Raw genomic sequence first — 20,442 nt, 5'->3', positions numbered from 1 at the left:
CTGGATTGGAAGCTAAGCAGCTGGGATTTCAACCAGTCCCCCCACCCACACCCCATGGGATGCCAGTGTTGCAGCTGCTGATTTAACCCACTTCACCACAATGCCAACCACAATAAAAGTTTCTTGACCATGAACCATTTATAATACTCTGGCAGTTCTCTCCTTTTTCACTTGCTTTGTCTTGTTCTTCAAGGCTGTGACTGTGCATATTTCTGAGAAATAAACCAGAATCCTGGATAGGAGACAAAAGCCTCAGGTTGGCCAGAAACACAGCCTGGCTTTGTGCTCAAGTTCCCTCTGCTGCCCCTTGTACCTCAATGCCCTCATGTCCTCTGTCATTTTCACCTGGTCTTTTTTCATGAATTACATACATGCTGGGGCCAGAGTGTGGCATAGCAGGTAAAGCTGCTGCTTGTAGCACCATCATCCCATATGGGCACTGGTTCTGTCCTGGGTACTTCACTTCTGATCCAGTTCCATGCTAATGGCCTGGAAGAGTGGCAGAAGATGACCCAAGTGTTTGTGTCTCTGCTACCCATATGGAAGATCAGGAAGAAGCTCCTGGCTTCTCCTTGGTCCAGCCCTGATTGTTGGCGTCATTTGGGAAGTCAACCAGCAGATGGAAGCTCTCTCTTTAATGACTTTCAAACAAATAAATCTTAAAAAGATAAATGAGGCAAACATGCCTTCCTGTAGTTATTCCTGCCCCCTCTATTTCTGGGTAAATTAACTGGTTCCTAATAATAGCTTTCAGTAGTGTCAACATTTTGTAAAAAATATGAGATTTTATTTAGCCAATTTTGTCACACATTGACATTCTGGAATGAAATTTAACATCTTTGCATGTGAGCTTCTGAAAAATTTCAACCTTCTGATGCACATTACTTTTACTTTGCTCTGCTTTGTCAGAGTGACCTGCCACTCAGTTATATCATGTTTCTGTTGTCCACAATCTCAGAAAGACCCTGATCATGGGGCTGGCGCTGCAGCGCAATGGGTTAACACCCTGGCCTGAAGCACTGGCATCCCATATGGGCGCTGGTTCGAGATCCCGCTGCTTCACTTCTGATACAGCTCGCTGCTATGGCCTGGGAAAGAAGTAGAGGATGGCTCAAGTCTTTGGGCCCTTGAACCTGTGTGGGAGACCTGGAGGTTGCTCCTGGCTACTGGCTTCAGATCAGCACTGCTCCAGCCCTTGCAGCCAATAAGGGAGAGAACCATTGGATGTGAGATCTCCCTCTCCCTCTCCTCTCTCTGCATAAATCTAACTTACAAATAAATAAATGTTTTTTTAAAAAAGCAAAAACTATGCTCATAAAAATGTCATCAAATGCAGCACCAGGGAAATTTTTCATTCTTTTTCCTCTGGGCTTTTTCCATTGGCTTAAACATAACTTTCCTTTGAGGAATGAAGACAATATTCTTCCACTGTACTTTTCCTCCAGAATTCCTGTTCTAGCTGGACTTGGGGTACTGTGTTAGGATTTTATCTGAGGGTATACAATTTAACATGCTTATAAAATCAATGATAGCAACTTCTTGAATACCAAATCACTTAATTTCCTCCAAAATCCAGGGAAGGAACTGTATCATAAATGTACCCACAGTGTTTTTATAGCCCCCAAAGAGTCAGAGTGAAGGAAGGAGTCTCATATCTTTAGGAGTTCATTTTAGGTATTTAATCAAACACATAAAACTGAGAGTAGACTTTACTATCACAGTATCTCAAATGAGGATATTAATAGAGCGAATGGTAGAGGGGATATAGTAGGATTTGTAAGGAGACAAAGACACATGAGGACAAAGACTGAAGAAAAACACTCTTATATGATGTAGACAAAGTAGAAATGAGAAGCCCCTCCTTTTTTCATGCCTGGCTATCTGCTAAATGAAATAATTTTGTGATCATGCTCAGTCTATCTGGTTTTGATCCTATCCATAAACTGAGTGAGCAAATGTAAATGCTATATAAAATATGGAAGGGTGAACTGATACATGGAAAGTATGCAGCATTCTGGATTTTCATGCTCTGACCCGTTTACAAAAATCATTGATCTTTGTGCCGCAGGTATACCACAGCATGGAGACACGGGGGTCTCTGCTGATGAGCACAAAGGGGCTAACACAGGGGAAAGATGAACCCGTAAGGGCAGAGGCATTCACCAGCCACCAAGAGGGTTTATCAAAGACAAAAATATAGAGAGTAAAGAAGGAAGACAGTGCATAAAAACAGAAAAATGTGCTCACTAGCATCAGGATGCTGTGGGTGGCTCTCGTCTCCGGGGAGCATTTGGGAGTGAGGCTTTTGCTGTGCATGTGTAGGACCTTCTGCTTATGTCTATACAAAATGAACACCATGCAGCCACTGGCCCAAATCATTAATACCAAATGCAAGACGTCAATGAAGGAAAACATCATGGAATACAGTAAAGATATACTTCTGTCAATTATACCAGAGCAGAACGCTAAATCTATTTTCTCTGTAAGGTTGTTGCTCTCCCCCATTGCTGTAATATGCACAGGAACCATACTATTTACCAACAGTTGAAGGGGCCAGCAGAGGAGAATGGAAAATCGAAAGGATTTGAGGGCTTTGACCTTGAGCTCCATCCACTGGGGGCTGCTAAGGCTGATTGTGATGGCCTGGAAGCCACTCAAGAGAGAAGTAGCACTCAAAGCACCCCTCTGGCCACTCTATGAACATAGAAAACTAGTTTGCATCCAAAATCGTCCATGAAATATTTCAGCCCCAAAGCTGCCATGGTCTGAGGAATGCCTCTCGAGAGAAGAACTAAGCAGTTGGCTACAATTAGGTTATGGAGAATCAAATCCATGTGCTTTATCCCTCGTCCAGTGCAGGAAACGAAGCCATAGCAGAGAAGGAGCAGGATGTTTCCTAGGACTCCGACTCCTATCTGAGAGACAAAGATGATTTCCATGGTCAGAGCCCTGGATGGCAGGCAGTCACTAGGGCAGTAGTTCACGCAAAGCCAGTAAGTCCTGGAAAGAAATGGAGCTAATGTATTTCATCAAGGAAGCTTAAGTTCATTTCTACTCTACCCATTTTTTTCCACTTAATCTTCTTGAGAGGCATTTGGATGCTGGCTGAGTATATATTCTTGCATGGCTATTTCAGGTTTTTCATCAAATTCACGTTGTTCCTATATGACAATCGTTTTCTTGTCTATTTGTGTTACAGTAGTGTCCCTTTGCCAACCAAGGTTTAATTCTGGTGTTTGTATGAAAATGCAGAAATTCAAGTTACAATATGGGTGACCAATTTTATAGGAGAATAATGATAGAATAATTAATTATCACAACATTTAATTATGTATTCTAAGTGGCATGGTAGAATAGTGACGCCAGATCTACTCTTATTTCATTGGCCTCAAATGTACAATGATACTATCACAGCAAATATTTGAAAGCAAATATTGAAAGAATGAATAGCTCATGCCAACTAAAATATAAAATATTATGAAGAAAAAACATTAAATGATTTCAATTGTATAGAATCCAAGTACCTTCGTTTTATATGTAGAGTATTAATCCAAGATTGAGATAATTAGTAACACTAAATTTATTTTTTAATTAATTATTTAATTTGTTTGTAAAATAATGCAAATTCATAAGTACAATTTTAGGAATATGTTGTTCTTCCCACCATACCCACCATACCCACCCACACTCCTCCTCTCTCTCCCCTTCCCACTTCCATTCTCCATTAGGATTCATTTTCAATTAACTTTGAGCACAGAAGACTTACTCTATACTAAGTAAAGATTTCAACAATTTGCATACACATGCGCACACACACAAAAACTGAGAACTAGTTTTACAGTTAACTCTCATAAATACAACTCATTGAGGACAGAGGTCCTGCATGGGGAGTTCTTACACAGTGAACCCTGTTGTTAATTTAATAATTAACACTCTTATGTATGACATCAGTGACCACCCGAGGCTCTTGACATGAGCTTCCTAGGCTATGAAAGCCTTTCAAATGCACAAGCTCCCTCACTATTTAGACAAGGCCATAAGCAAAGTGGAAGTTCTCTCCTCCTTTAGAGAAAAGTACATCCTTCTTTGATGGCCACTTCTTTCTGCTGGGGTCTCACTCACAGAGATCCTTCATGTAGAACATATTTACCACAATGCCTTCGCTTTCCATGTCTGAAATGTTCTCATGGGCTTTTCAGCCACATCAGGAAGGGTTAAGGGATAATTCTGAGGTCAGAGTGAGTAATGGTAAATTTAAAAAATATAAAAAACCAATTGTATCCATATAGCTCAGGATCTACTAGCATGAAAATATATTTCAAGGGCTAGGGTTGTCTTAGGCTGCTGCCTGTGATGCCAAAATCCCATATATGCACGAGTTCAAATCCCAGCTGTTCCACTTCCAGTCTGGCTCCCTGCTAATTTGCCTAAGAAAGCAGCAGAAGATGGCCCAAGTGCTTGGGCTCTTGTACCTATGTAAGGCTTCAGCTCAGTATAATAATGAATGAAAATGAACTAGCAAGTTGTAATGAAAGTAAAAAACTGATTTTTTTGACAGGCAGAGTAGACAGTGTGAGAGAGAGAGAGAGAGAGACAGAGAGAAAGGTCTTCCTTTGCCATTGGTTCACCCTCCAATGGCCGCTGTGGCTGGCACGCTGTGGCTGGCGCACCACGCTGATCTGAAGCCAGGAGCCAAGTGCTTCTCCTGGTCTCCCATGGGGTGCAGGACCCATGCACTTGGGCCATCCTCCACTGCACTCCCAGGCCACAGCAGAGAGCTGGCCTGAAAGAGGGGCAACCGGGACAGAATCCGGTGCCCCGACCAGGACTAGAACCTGGTATGCTGGTGCCGCAAGGCAGAGGATTAGCCTATTGAGCCATGGCGCTGGCTAAGAATTGATTTTTAAAAGGTGAACAAGAAAGCTTGTGCTTTTATGCTTTATCAAAGTTTCCATAAAGTTTAGTGTTGAAATTTTGTGCTTAGATAACCACACAACAAATAAAGAAGCCCCTAATGTAAGTTCCTATTGCAGCCTTAAAGAAATAGGAAGAATTCTGATTAAATTAACCAAGATTGAGACATGGACAGTGTCTGATTGATCAACATGCCCTGAGAGGCATCTTGTCAGATGGTATCAAGAATATTCAGGGGCTGCTCTAAAAGTGACATGGGAGAGAATGGAGCTCTGAGCTCATCAATGGAAATGTTGGAAGAAAAAAGCACATTCTAGAGCTTATTCAGAGTGGCATGGCCAAATAACTACATCACCACTAACCTATGCTTATGCCAAACCAAGCTAAGTCTACTGCCACCCACACATGAGGTAATTTGATGAACTCAAACTATTGAATAATATATGTAGATTTCAGTGAAAATGTCAGACTTTCTATTTCTTGTAAATTATGCCAACTTGTAGTTTAACTACATTTTCTTGAAATGCAAGATTTGGCTTCCAAACCCAAAATTTCCTCCCAATCTATTCTTTTTATTAATGTATACAAGTATGTATCTCTGTGGTTTAGCTGTTACATAATTTGAACACGTTGTTCTTTCCTAGCAACACACACACAGACGCACACTCAAATTTAGCACTTCACCAAATCAACCAATTAAAGAATACTGGAAGCCATGGGCAACTATGGATGAGAAAATGGAACTCTAATGCAAATAAATAGACCTGAGAATAGATTAAAATGCATTCTTGGAAACCAGAGAAAGTATCACAGGTCATGTTAAAATCATATGCCTGATAAGGACACTGAAGATTTTGCATCAGAAATGTGTATTCATGGAATTGTTTTTCGTCTCTAAAACTGCTTTCCTTTCTTCAAGAGGGATAAATACTGGCCGGCGCCGCGGCTCACTAGGCTAATCCTCCACCTTGCGGCGCCGGCACACCGGGTTCTAGTCCCGGTCAGGGCACCGATCCTGTCCCGGTTGCCCCTCTTCCAGGCCAGCTCTCTGCTGTGGCCAGGGAGTGCAGTGGAAGATGGCCCAAGTGCTAGGGCCCTGCACCCCATGGGAGACCAGGATAAGCACCTGGCTCCTGCCATCGGATCAGCGCGGTGCGCCAGCCACAGCGCGCTACCGGGGCGGCCATTGGAGGGTGAACCAACGGCAAAGGAAGACCTTTCTCTCTGTCTCTCTCTCACTGTCCACTCTGCCTGTCAAAAATTAAAAAAAAAAAAGAGGGATAAATACTTTTAAGGACCATGATTCTCTCAAGAGAAACATTCACTTTCTCCTTGATCATGTCAGAGGTTTACAATCACTGTAACAAGTTTTCAAATTCCAAAAGTGGCCATTTTCTTACCTATTGGCTGCCCATGAGATGAGAGATTAGAAAATGATTCCTTATCACAGACATTGAGATAACAAGGGTGTGACTCCGAAATTCCTGCAAAACATCCTTGAATTCTAATGACAGAATTACCTCCCAGAGTAAAGCATCAGATCTTCACATTGCCATATTCCACATCACAGCAATATCATGGGTGATCACATCCTGAATGGGGGGACTGAGAAGTGGACCTGGAGTTTCTCATCACCTCTCTATGTGCAGAAGATCATGTCAGCACTCCAATGTCACCTTCGACAAGAAGTATAATGTTTTCAGCAATCCAACCTCGCTGTGCTGACACAATCAATTTCTTCTGAGCGTCTGTCTCCAGGATGGAGATGTGATCTCCTAAAATGTTGTCTTTACCGGGAAACATGGCCCAGGGATGACAGAGGATATATTGTTGGGAGGCAGCCAATCCCAGAAGCAATCATTTAGAATTCTCTCAGCTTGCCTTCCTTTAGAGCTCTGATTATCCTGTCGCCTGTTTCAGTAATGAGAGTGGCTGCTGGGGAGCTGAGAGTAACTCTGAACAACTTCTGTTTCTTCTACCAGACGCCAGAAACTATTACTAGTGCTTGCTAGTTGTCTCCCAAGCATCCAGAAGAGACAGTTTGAGGAAAGCGTTGCTGTGTTCCTTTGAAACTGACACTCTCTCTCTTTTGGGATGAGATCAGGAAATAGTGAGATTTGGGCCAGAAGATCTGGGCAAAGAAAGCGATGGCTCTCACTGACTGTGTACTTCCATGATGAGGTTTCTTAATGTTTAACCGATGACTCCTCCAATACCAGAGAAATGCCCTTGTTCTTGATGTGTACAAAGACATAGGATCTTACAAAAGAACCAGAAAATAAACCTTAGAGGAAGGAAGACTGGGAAAGTGTAGAACCAACTGCAAGACTAAAAAGAGCTTCAAGGCAGCAGAAGAGTCTAGGATGAATATTTTTAGTGTTGAAGTTACCATTGCATTTCAGGACCAGAAACTTTTTTCCCACCAAACTAAAATACTCTTTTAGGACTAAAGAGAGAAGTCCCTGGGACGGGTGACCTCTTGCTAAAAGAAAGAGAAGGGAGAGAAGGAATGCAGACAATAATTAGCCATCAAATAAAACACTACAAAAATCACAGAAGTGAAAAAGGGAAAGAACTTGGAGTGGAAATATATGAACAGATGACAAATTGTGCTGAGCACAGGAAAGAAACATGCTACTTCAACAAAATCCATTGCTCAACAAACTGTAAGCAGGATAAAGAAATCATTAGATAGCCAGATATGTTATAAAAAATCAAATCCTGTTCAGTTTGAAGCCCACAGTCCTTCAGAGAACAATACCAAACATTTAGTCTCTACAAGCATAGAAATTTGATTCTTTCTACATATCTTGTTACTTTATTCCTATGTATCTTATTACTTAAATTGTACAATATTAAAATCAATTGCTACAAGATATTATTGTGCAAATATCAGAAAGATATCACTAAAGACAATAGCCATAACAAAAGATTGCTCAGTCTCTTACCGAAATATAGCAGTTTGTGTAGGAGCTGATGTAATTCGGGGTCCGATAAGGGGAGGGTACAGAAAACAGTTAACAGGGTTAACATTTGAAAGGGTTTTTATAAAACAAAACAAAAACAATCTGCTGTTGGTTTCCACATAGGACCTTGGATTTGGGAGGGTTCCTAATTCCTTGATAAGACAAGCCCACTGTACTTAACATATGTTTATTGAAACAGTGAATGAAGGTTTCTGTGGGTTTTTTTTAAATCATTTATTTATTTGGAAAGGCAGAATTAACAGAGAGGGAGAGACTCAGACACAAAGATAACTTCCATCTGCTGCTTTACTTTGCACATGGCAGCAATGGCTGTGGCAGGACAGCATGAATCCAGGTCCTGGGACCCCATCCATGTCTCCCTCGTGGTGGTCAGGAGTCCAAGTTCTTGGGCCATCTTGTGCTTTCTTAGGCACTTTGACAGGAAGCTGGATTGGAAGCAGAGGAGCCAAGGTTCAAACCGGTGCCTCCCTATGGGATGCCAGAGTCCCAGGCAAGGTCTTACCAGCTGCACCACAATGCTGATCCCAGTAACAGTTTGTTGACTTTGTCCTGATTCATGACTAACATGCTGGCAGTTCTCTTTGATCGTGCCCCTCATTTTCTTCATCCTTCAGGCTGCAACTGAGCAACTGAGCAAATGGGAGACAAAGCCCTCAGGTTGGCTAGAAACACAACCTGGCCCTGTGCTTGGGTTCCTTCTCTCACTCCCTACACCTTAATGCCCTTATCTCATCTGTCATTCTCACCTCGTCTTCTTCATGTAATTACAACATGCCTTCCTTTCATTATGCTTGCCTCATCTATCTCTGGATACATAAACTAGTTCCTAATAATAGCTTTAAGCAATATTATATTTTGTACATCTTTGAAAACTGTGAATGATACTATATTTACTTATTTCTGATTACCACTGAGACTCAGGAATTCAAAATGAACATCTTTTGCCCGTGAGCTCTTATAAACAGAGAAAAATTTTCAGCCTCTGTGGCAACCTGTTCTGCTCTGCTTTGCCCAAAAGAACCTTTCTGAGCTGTATGCTCTTCAGTCACAGTGGAATCTGCAGTGCACAGCCTCATTTAGAAAGACCCTGTCTGCAAGGATGGCTCAGAGTGACACCCTGAGACGCTTTGCTTATTTTCCCTCTGGGTTTTTCCAGTTGGCTGAGGCAGATTTGTCCTTTGAGACACAAAGACAGCATTCTTCACCCAAAGATTTCTCCAATTCCTATTCTAGCTAGATTTGTTAAATCATGTTTGGAATTTATTTAAGGGCACCGCACTTACAACACATGCTTTTGCCATCTCAGTAGCATCTTGTTTGGTCCCAAATGCCGAAAGATTCTTCCAATGAACTTGAAGAGGAAACCGTGTCAGAATGATTTCCCAAGTCTTTTTTTAGCCCCAAGAAGGATCAGAGTGAAGGGAGGAGACCTATCTTCAGGAGTTCATTTCATGTATTTCTTCAATTAAGTAAACCCGAGAGTAGACTTTGTTATCACAATGTCTTAATAAAGATTCCAGGAATAGAAAAGTATAGATGAGAGATTTAACTGGACTCATAAGGCAGAAAGGACATGTGAGGACAACGACTAAGATGAAAAATACCCAGTTCAAAAAAAAAAAAAGAAAATACCCAATTCTGCTCTGCAAAGTAGAGTGAGGATCCTCCCTTGTTTCATGCCTGGCTGTTGCTAAATTAAAAGTAAGTCAGTGGATCAAGCTCTGTCCATTATGTTTCATCTTTCTGTCCACAAACTTACTTAGCCAGTAACACTTAAAGACAGAGAAGGCCAAGTTTTTACATGGACGGATTCAGCATTGCACATTTTTATGCTCTGACTCATTTATAGAAATCATTGATTTTTGTGCTGCTGCATAGCATAGTCTAGAGACATGGGGTCTTTGTTGATCACCAAAAGGGACTATGATTGGAAACTTGAAGCCATAAGGCAGTGATGTTCATCAGCCACCAACTCACTTTATCAAAGAGGGACATATAGAAGGAAAGAAGGAAGAGAGTACATAAAAAGAGAAAAAGGTGCTCACTAGGATCACGATGTTGTGACTGAATGCAGTCTCAGGGGAGCACCCTCTGGTCACTCTATGAACACACAAACTAGTTAGCACCCCAAACCATCCATAAAATACTCCAGCCCAGAAGTGGCCATTGTCTGAGAAATCCATTCCAGAGAAAGACCAAACAATTGTCTAACATTAGGTAATGGAGAATTCCAATCCACGTGCTTTGTCATCCATCCAGTGCAGGAAATGAGACCATACCAAAGAAGGGAGCAGCATGTTTGCTAGGAGCCTGACTCCTGTGTGAGAGGCAAAGATGATTCCCATTGTAGAGCCCTGGGAAGCATCAGTCACAAGGACAGTAGTTTCACACAGAGCAGGTCAATCCTGTAAAGAAATGCCGGTAGTGGATTTCATTAAGGAAATTTAGGTTCTGCATCCACAACTATTTTTCCCACTGAGAAAATCTGTATACAAATATATATTCATTGCATTTTCTGAAGATGAATGTTGTGTATATATTGTCATGTGTGTATGTGTGTGTGTGGTTTTTTCTAATAGTTTAATCATATTTACCTTGTTGCTGTTTACTGTATCATTTTCTTGCCCGTTTGTGTAACACTATTCTTCTACATAGAGCTTCATCAAATCCATCGTTGTTGATTATCCAGTTATTCCATAAGCAGAGTTGTATTTCTATGAAAAGTAGAAATTCAAATTACAGTATGTGTGACTTCACTTGTCAGAGGATAGTTGTAGAATAATTCATTATGACAACATTGAATCATGTAATCTAAGTTTAGTTCTATATTGATGGTTGAAGGCAAAGATTTGTTTTGCTCTTTTTCATTTCGGCACGAATGCACAATCACCACTACTACAGCAAATATTTGAAACATTAGAATCTATCCAGAATGAAAGTTCATGAAAATTAAAGTATAAAGAGTATAAAGAAAAAATATTAAGTGATTTTCTTTGTATAGAATTGACGCTGAAATAAAATAATCAGTTGTGTCCAATAGCTCAAGATGAGTTAGCATGAAAGTATATTTAAAACACATTACAATATTCTGAACCCTGAAAAACTGAAGAATGATACAGAGAACCAAAATGCCAGAACAATGAATGTTCCAAACTAGTGCTGTTCCAGTATAGTGACAACATAATTTTGAAATATTAATAAAATCTCTAAATAGACAATGCCATAGCTTCCTGTGATAGGGCCATTGTGGATGAGTTCCAGTGTTACACAATGCAATTAAAACATCCTTGCTTTCTAATCCCCTTTCACAATATTTCCTGAGTTACTAAAATTAAACTATTAAAAGCATAAATAGGCTAACATATATGAACTAGCAAGTTATATTAAAACTATTTAAAGAACACTTTTAAAAATAAATGTAAACAGAAAGTCTGTGCTTACCCTTTACTACATTATAAAAAGTTCTGTTCATGTAAAGCATATTAAAATCTCCTAATATGGCTGGCGCACAGCTCACTAGGCTATCCTCCTCCTGCGGCACTGGCACCCTGGGTTCTGGTCCCAGTCGGGGCGCTGGATTCTGTCCTGGTTGTTCCTCTTCCCGTCCAGCTCTCTGCTCTGTGGCCAGGGAAGGCACTGGAGGATGGCCTAGGTGCTTGGGCCCTGCACCCGCATGGGAGACCAGGAGGAATCACCTGTCTCCTGGCTTCGGGTCGCCACAGCACACCGGCTACAGTGGCCACTTGAGGAGTGAACCAACGGAACAAGGAAGACCTTTCTCTCTGTCTCTTTCCCTCACTGTCTAACTCTGCCTGTCAAAATAAATAAAAATTTTTTAAAATCTCCTAATGTCAGTTCATATTGCAATCTTAAAGAAATAGGAGAATTCTCATTATTTAACCAAGATAGGGAAGTAGACAGTGTCCAATTTGATCAACACCCCCCAATGAGGCTTCTTGTCAGATGATAGCTGTTCTAATAGTGATTTGGGGAAGAGTGACATTGCAGCACTCCAGGGACTTCCAAAGGAAAGGCTAAAAAATTGTATTTTATTCTTATTCATATGGGTAAGGTCAAAGCTCTCGACATCACCATAACTTGTGTCCATGCCAAACCAAGGCACGATTTACAGTCACCCATGCATGGAGTAATTTGATGAACTCAAACTATTGAATCATACATGTATAAGTCATATTTCAGTGAAATGTGTCAGAGTTCCTGTTTCTCACCAGTTAGCTGAACAAACACAAGCTCTGTCAACTTGGAGTTCCTCCCCCACTTTTTGTAAAATGGCAGGATTTGGCTTCCAACCAAAAGATTTTCTCCCAACCTATTCATTAACATATACCAGTATACATCTCTCCCTTTTAGCTGCTATAGAAATTAAGCGAGTTCTTCTTCCACAGAAAGGCACACTCAATCCTTCACTGCATCAACCGATTAAGGAATACTGGAAGACACTGACATCTGTGGATGAGAAAACTGAACTAACCTGTGAAAAAATATATTTGACAGTGGATTACAGCACGTTCTTGGAAACCAGAAGAAACTATTGCAAGTCATGTTACAATCATGTACCTGTTAAAGTCATTGGATGATTTTGCATCTGATCTCTGTATTTATGAAATCATTTTTCTCTTTAAAACTGCTTTCATTTCTTCATACAATTACTTCTAAGGATCAGAGCTGTCTTGAAACACTCACTGTCCCTGTTAACTACCTCGTGGCTGCCCAAGAGGTGAGAAATTAGAAACTTTTATATGATTCTGTATCACACACATGGAGATAACAGGGTTATGACACCTGAAATTCCTGCAATAAACTCTGAAATTGTAACTATAGAATTACCTCTCAAAAACATCAGATCGACTAATTGCCATGTTCCATATCAAACTAATGTCACGGATGGCCACACTACTGGACCAGGAGGATTCAGGGATGAACATGGGGTATCTTACCGTCAGCTCCTCTTGAGGAGTTTGGATCAGACCTTAGCAAGCATCCCTCCTCTTTGAGTGGACTCTCATGTCTACGCTCCAGCACCAGTGCCACCTCTGTCAAGGGTCGGAATGTTTCCAGGGATTCCCCTTACAGCCCCGATACAGAGCCATTTTCTTCGGAGCCTCTCTCTCCAGGATGCAGATGTAGTCTCCTAAAGTGTTGCCTTTATCAAGGAGGTTGGAGCAGTGATGACACTCAGAGGATGGGAGTGCAGCAGGGGGAGGCAGCAAAACCCAGAAGAGGTCATTTAAAATTCTCTCACCTTGCTTCCCTGTAGAGCATGATTAGGCTGCCACCAGTTTCAATAATGAGAGTGACTGCTTGGGGAGTTGAGGGCAGCTCTAAGAAACTTTTGTCTCTTCTACCAATTGCCTAAAACAATTACCAGTGATTACTGGCTGTCTCCCAAGGATCAGAAAGAAAGAGTAGTGAGGGAAACTTTGTTGTGTTCCACTGAAACTGAAAATCTCTTTTGAGGAAGATGGCCACTAGTGCTTTCCCTCTACCCAGACACCCTTCTGAGTGTCTGACTCTTGGTTTATCAAATCTCTGAACAGATAACCAATAATTACAGCTCCTCAACATCTTTCAGTCTCTTCTACAAATGGCACTGTAAATTCTTCTCTTCTTAAGATAACTATGCTAGCCTGTTTATCCTGTATGTTTCATGCTTCTGTGATTTCTCTTCTCACTTTTCACAAGGGAACATTTTACTCTTTCCAGTTTTTCAGTTCCTATGCAGTTCTGGACAAATTCTAATCTGAGATTTTTACCTGAAAATCTATGACATGAACAAACCTCTAAGCCAAGAATCATATCTTATATTTTACTTAAATTTCTCAGTAGCTGTATACAGGTGATAGAGTTCTATATTTTTATATTGGATTGGCTAGTTCCTCCACTTCTCCTATTGCTAAATAAGAAAAGACTGCAAATCTCAATCCTTAATCCTAGATTTATGCACAGCCTATTGGGGATCTTATCCAGTATCATCAATAAATAGAAGAAACCAAACATTTCCAAAGTTTCCCTCTTTCCAGATCTCCGTCCACAGCTCCACATTCATCTATGATCTACATATAACCTAGTCATGGATGTCTAACAATGTCACAGACTCCACCTAGTCAAACCTCATTCCCAACCTTTTTCCCAGCTCTTCTCTGACTGTATCCTGCCCTCACTTGGTTGATTACAGCTGCATCCTTCAACTGAGACCAAAATCCCATCACCATGCTTAGCACATTATTGGTTGCTCACTCCATACATCCCATTCTACAAGCATTTCTGCTGGGTTCATCTACTAAATTTATCAAGACTACAGGTAACTTTTCACCATACCAGCCACCAGCATTAGCAAAACACAATTTTCTTCTTAAAATTTTATTTATTTATTTTAGTGAATAACAATAGTATTTATTGTGCGAAGTTACCTTAGGAATTTTTCAAAATAATTGTAATTCAGTAATACTAAGATATTTTAATCTTCAAATATTAAAGGACAAAATAAACTAAAAGATAATGTTGTATCTTCACAATACAACATTTCTCTTTATATTATGTCTGTAATTTATTATAATGAAACTACAAATGAAACTGTAAGATAGAATTCACCAGTAAAATTTATACACATAGGAGGACATTTTTCTGCCCCTGAAATTCATGCTTTCCCTCCATTTTGACTAGGTGATTTTTATGATATTTACCGTTATCAATAGTACTGCCATAATATAGTTCACATATTATCATATTCTCATTTCTCATTTACATGCTAAATCATGAATATTTATTTAACTATCTTTTACATTCATGTTTTTGCTTGCTGCGGTCAGCTGTGACAGGTTCTGATCGGGGAATCTATCTATTATTTAACATGTCAAATTCTAGCTTTATGTTACCCTTTAGGACTAAAAGTGGGATTTGGATAACTACAGCATTTATAAAGGAGGATGAGCACAATGAAAATACCACAACAGTGTAGGTGCATCACCACTGAGATGTTGCCCTTTCAGAATTCCACAGGCACATGTGTTGCCTGTATGTGCCACACGTTTGTAGTGTCTGTGACACTTGAACGACTATTTACACTGATTCCGAGTGGCAGAAAATAAAGATGTCAAGTGTTTCAATTATCATCTCATTTCTGGAATTCATAAACTAATTGTAAAAATGTTCTCATTTGCCACATTCTGAAGTGCTTCCTATATACAAGGCACTATTCTCCACATGAAAGCCAGCCTGGGATCTGAGGAAACAAATGACCCAGTCTCAGGAAGGGAGATGGAATATGGATAAAAACAAGAACACAAACTACCCAAGTGCAAATTCTCTGTATTTACTATAGAAAAATGATAGAGTTTAATATTCAAATGAGTTTCAAGGTACACAATGATTCTCACATATATTTTTTTATTAAACTTTTATTTAATGAATATAAATTTCCAAAGTACAGCTTATGGGTTACAATGGCTTCCCACTCCCAAAACTTCCCTCCCACCCACAACCCTCCCCCCTCCTGCTCCCTCTCCCCTTCCAATCACATCATGATTCATTTTCAATTCTCTTTGTATACAAAAGATCAGTTTAGTATATATTAGGTAACAATTTCAACAGTTTGCCCCTATATAGCAACACAAAGTGAAAAAAAATACTGTTGGAATACTAGTTATAGCATTAAATAAGAGTGTACAGCACATTAAAGACAGAGATCCTACATAATATTTTTAAAAATTAATTAATTTTCTATGCCGATTCCAATTTAACACCAGGTTTTTTTTTTTTCATTTCCAATTCTCTTTATATACAGAAGATCGATTCAGTATATAATTAGTAAAGATCTCATCAGTTTGCACCCACGCAGAAACACAAAGTGCAAAAATACTGTTTCAGTACCAGTCATAGCATCACTGCACATTAGACAACACATTAAGGACAGATCCCACATGGGATGTAAGTACACAGTGACTCCTGTTGCTGACTTAACAATTTGACACTCCTGTTCGTGGCTTCAGTAATCTCCGTAGGCTCTAGTCATGAGTTGCCAGGGCTATGGAAGCCTTTAGGGTTTGCTGACTTTGATCTTATTCCGATAGGGTCACAGTCAAAGTGGAAGTTCTCTCCTCCCTTCAGAGAAAGGTACCTCCTTCTTTGATGGCCCCGTTCTTTCCACTGGGATCTCACTAACAGAGATCTTTCATTTAGGTCTTCTTCTTTTTTTCTTTTCCATGGTATCTTGGCTTTCCATGCCTACAATACTCTCATGGGCTCTTCAGCCAGGTCTGAATGCCTTAAGGGCTGATTCTGAGGCCAGAGTGTTGTTTAGGAAATCTGCCATTCTATGAGTCTGCTGTGTATCCCACTTCCCATGCTGGATATTTCTCTCCCTTTTTGATTCTATCAGTAAGTATTAGAAGACACTTGTCTTGTTTGTGTGATCCCTTTGTTTCTTAGACCTATCCAGGCCATTGAATGTGAACTGAAATTGATCACTTGAACTAGTGAGATGGCATTGGTACATGCCACCTTGATGGGATTGTATTGGAATCCCCTGGCACATTTCTAACTCCATCATTTGGGGCAAGACTGATTGTGCATGTCCCAAATTGTGCATCTCCTCCCTCTCTTTTTCCACTCTGAAATTTAACAAGGATCACTTTTCAGTTAAAATTTAAACACCTAAGAATAATTGTGTGTTAATTACAAGGTTCAACCAATAGTACTAGAACAACAACAACAACAACAAATACTAAAAAGGATAAAGTATTACATTGTACATCTAGAGTCAGGACAGGAGCTGATCAGCTCATTGTTTCTTATAGTGTCCATTTCACTTCAACAGGTTTCCCCTTTGGTGCTCACTTAGTTGTCACCGATCAGGGAAAACAAATGATATTTGTCTCTTTGGGACTGGCTTAATTCACTCAGCATGATGTTTTCCAGATTCCTCCATCTTGCTGCAAATGACTGGGTTTCATTGTTTCTTACTGCTGTATAGTATTCTATAGAGTAGATGTCCCATAATTTCTTTATCCAGTGTACTGTTGATGGGCATTTGGGTTGGTTCCAGGTCTTAGCTATTGTGAATTGAGCTGCAATAAACATTAATGTGCAGATGGCTTTTTTATTAGCCAAATTAATTTCCTTTGGGTAAATTCCAAGGAGTGGGATGGCTGGGTTGTATGGTAGGGTTATGTTCAGGTTTCTGAGGAATCTCCAGACTGACTTCCATAGTGGCTTAACCAGTTTGCATTCCCACAAACAGTGGGTTAGTGTCCCTTTTTCCCCACATCCTCTCCAGCATCTATTGTTGGTAGATTTCTGGATGTGAGCCATTCTCACCGGGGTGAGGTGAAACCTCACTGTGGTTTTGATTTGCATTTCTCTGATTGCTAGTGATCTTGAACATTTTTTCATGTGTCTGTTGGCCATTTGGATTTCCTCTTTTGAAAAATGTCTATTGAGGTCCTTGGCCCATCTCTTCAGTGGGTTTTTGTTCTGTTGTTGTGGATTTTCTTGATTTCTTTGTAGATTCTGGTTATCAACCCTTTATCTGTAGTATAGTTTGCAAATATTTTTTCCCATTCTGTCGGTTGCCTCTTCACTTTCCTGACTGTTTCTTTTGAAGTACAGAAACTTCTCAATTTGATGCAATCCCAAATGTTAATTTTGGTTTTGACTGCCTGTGCTCCTGGGGTCTTTTCCAAGAAGTCTTTGCCTGTACCTATATCTTGCAGGGTTTCTCCAATGCTCTCTAATAATTTGATGGTTTCGGGTCGTAGATTTAAGTCTTTAATCCACGTTGAGTGAATTTTTGTGTAAGGTGAAAGGTATGGGTCTTGCTTCAAGCTTCTGCACATGGAAATCCAATTTTCCCAGCACCATTTATTGAATAGGCTGTCCTTATTCCAGGGATTAGTTTTGGATATTTGATCAAATATAAGTTGGCTGTAGATGTTTGGATTGATTTCTGGTGTTTCTATTCTGTTCCATTGGTCTATCCATCTGTTTCTGTACCACTTTTATGAAATTTTATTTTCCCAAGCTAAGTGGCACGTTCTTACTATCCACCATCTTGGCTCCGCCCCAATTCTCACATATATTTTATAGAGCTGTTAGACAAGAAGCAGAACTAATGCGCCCTAAGGACAATGCACTCAAAGTATTTCTTCAAAAATATATCTTGTCCTGTACAATGCTAAAATGTACTAATATTGAGTCCACACTTTCTTTTCCTAAAATAAACAGTCAAGATCTTATACAACTTGGTTCAGTATATAACTTCTCAAATAATACTGAAAATATTTGATGCTTTGTTGTTCCTGGGTTTTCTTGTTATAAAGGCCCAAAATTCATAAACATTTACTAAAGAAAAATTCAAGTTTGAAGTGAATGGTGACAAAAATAAATAAAATAAATATTTCTTTACTACTGAATCCTTTCAAATAATTACTATTTGAGTTGCAACTGCCCTCTGTGCTGAAGAGCCCTAAAAGGGCATTAATGAACAGCACTTAATTCAATCACATTTACATTTTAACCATTCTTAGGTACTTCAAAAGAAGTCTTTAGTACTGTAACAGATATATGGGAAAAACAAAAACAAATTATAATGAAGGTTAATACTACATGTACATTTGTTCTAATTAGTGTACTATAGGATGGGAGAGCAACGGATATCTGATGTAAGCTCATTAATAAGAATTTGGGATATTACATTTCCCATTGATACTCATTATTTCTGAGATAATCACATATCACATTAATATTTACATATTATCCCATTTTAAAAGCACAAGTCATGGAGAGGGCAAGATGGCGGCATAGGCAGGGAGCACACTATTAGTCCGGGGGAGAGACAGTTTAATATAAGTGGAGATACTGCAGGCTCAAGGAAGAGTAGGGGATGAAACAGCAGAGGAAACTCTTCCAGAACTAGTGATTCACAGTGTACCTGCGTGGAGAGCGTGGGAGCCCAAGTTTGGGACACCAGCGGCAGAATCAACACACCAGCGCTGGAACGCGAGGTGAGCCAAAACTCAATAGCCCGAGACACCAGCTGGCAAGCGGAAAGAGGAGACTAGAGGGAACGAGGCTTGAAACTCCATGGGGAAAAATTCACCAGGCTAACTAGAAGAGAGAGAGAGAAAAAAAAAAAGTAACCGATACGGACACAAGTTTCTCTCTCTCCGCTCACCTCTCAAAGGAGAGCAAGACAGAGCAGGCGTCATTTTGGACATACATCATAAGCAGGGCGACCTCAGGTCTGCACCGGCCCTGAGCCTAGCAGAAACACCTGACTCTGGGGGGAGGGGTGAAATAACAGGAGATTAGCATCTAACTTGGCAACCCAGTGGGAGACTGCAGGAGAATTGGAGCCCACACTGAGGGCAGCAGAGATTCCCTGTGTGGTCCTTGGGAAAGAGCTTCCAATCTCTGGCTCCTGTGGGTATATCATTTGCCTGCTAACTACCTCCAATTATGTTCAGCTGTGTGGAATTACTTCCCTTTTGAATAAAAAAAAGAAAGAGAGATTTACCACACCTAACCTGGGAGTGTCATCTTTGACACACCCTCAACCCTGAGGAACCAAACACAGCTCTAGGCCACACTCATCTCAAGCCTCTAAGGCTCCACCAAAAGCAGACAGTCCACTTAATATAGAGCCATAGTGTAACAAGAAAAAACACCACAGTGAAGAAACCAAATATCTCCAACATGCCAAACAACAAACGCAAAAACCGAGGTAACAAGAACAAGGAAGACACTATGACGACCCAAATGAAAAAGACACCCCAATTCAAGATTATGAAGATGATGAGATTGAAGAAATGCAAGAAGCGGATCTCAAAAAATTGATAAGAACATTAAGGAGTTCTCAAAAACAAATTCTTGAACTACAGAAATCCTCACTGGACAAGATAGAAAATCTCTCTCATGAAAATGAAATATTAAGGAGGAATCAAAATGAAATGAAACAACTAGTGGAACAAGAAACTCTGATAGTGACGAGAAATCATAATGAAATGAAGAATTCAATAGATCAAATGACAAACACATTAGAGAGCCTTAAAAACAGAATGGGCGAAGCAGAAGAGAGAATATCAGACTTAGAAGACAGAGAACAGGAAAGGAAACAGGCAAACCAAAGAAAAGAAGAAGAAATTAGAAATCTAAAAAATATTGTCGGGAATCTACAGGATACTATTAAAAAACCCAACATTCGGGTTCTAGGAGTTCCTGAAGGCATGGAGAGGGAGAAAGGATTAGAAGGCATTTTCAGTGACATACTAGCAGAAAATTTCCCAGGTTTGGAGACGGACAGAGACATCCTAGTACAGGAAGCTCATAGAACCCCTAATAAACATGACCAAAAGAGATCCTCACCACGACATGTTGTAATCAAACTCACCACAGTGAAACATAAAGAAAAGATCCTAAAAGGTGCAAGAGAGAAACGTCAGATTACTCTTAGAGGATCTCCAATTAGACTCACAGCTGACTTCTCATCAGAAACCCTACAAGCTAGAAGGGAATGGCGAGACAT

General features: G+C 40.1%; 1 pseudogene; it reads right to left on the bottom strand.

Moving 5' to 3' along the window:
- Positions 1–2,217: 2,217 nt before the first annotated feature.
- Positions 2,218–2,939, bottom strand: LOC133748638 (vomeronasal type-1 receptor 4-like; annotated as a pseudogene).
- Positions 2,940–20,442: the final 17,503 nt, after the last annotated feature.

Source organism: Lepus europaeus, chromosome 19, assembly GCF_033115175.1.
Source record: "Lepus europaeus isolate LE1 chromosome 19, mLepTim1.pri, whole genome shotgun sequence".
In the NCBI taxonomy this organism is placed as follows: domain Eukaryota; kingdom Metazoa; phylum Chordata; class Mammalia; order Lagomorpha; family Leporidae; genus Lepus; species Lepus europaeus.
This window is presented reverse-complemented; position numbering and strand designations above follow the sequence as displayed.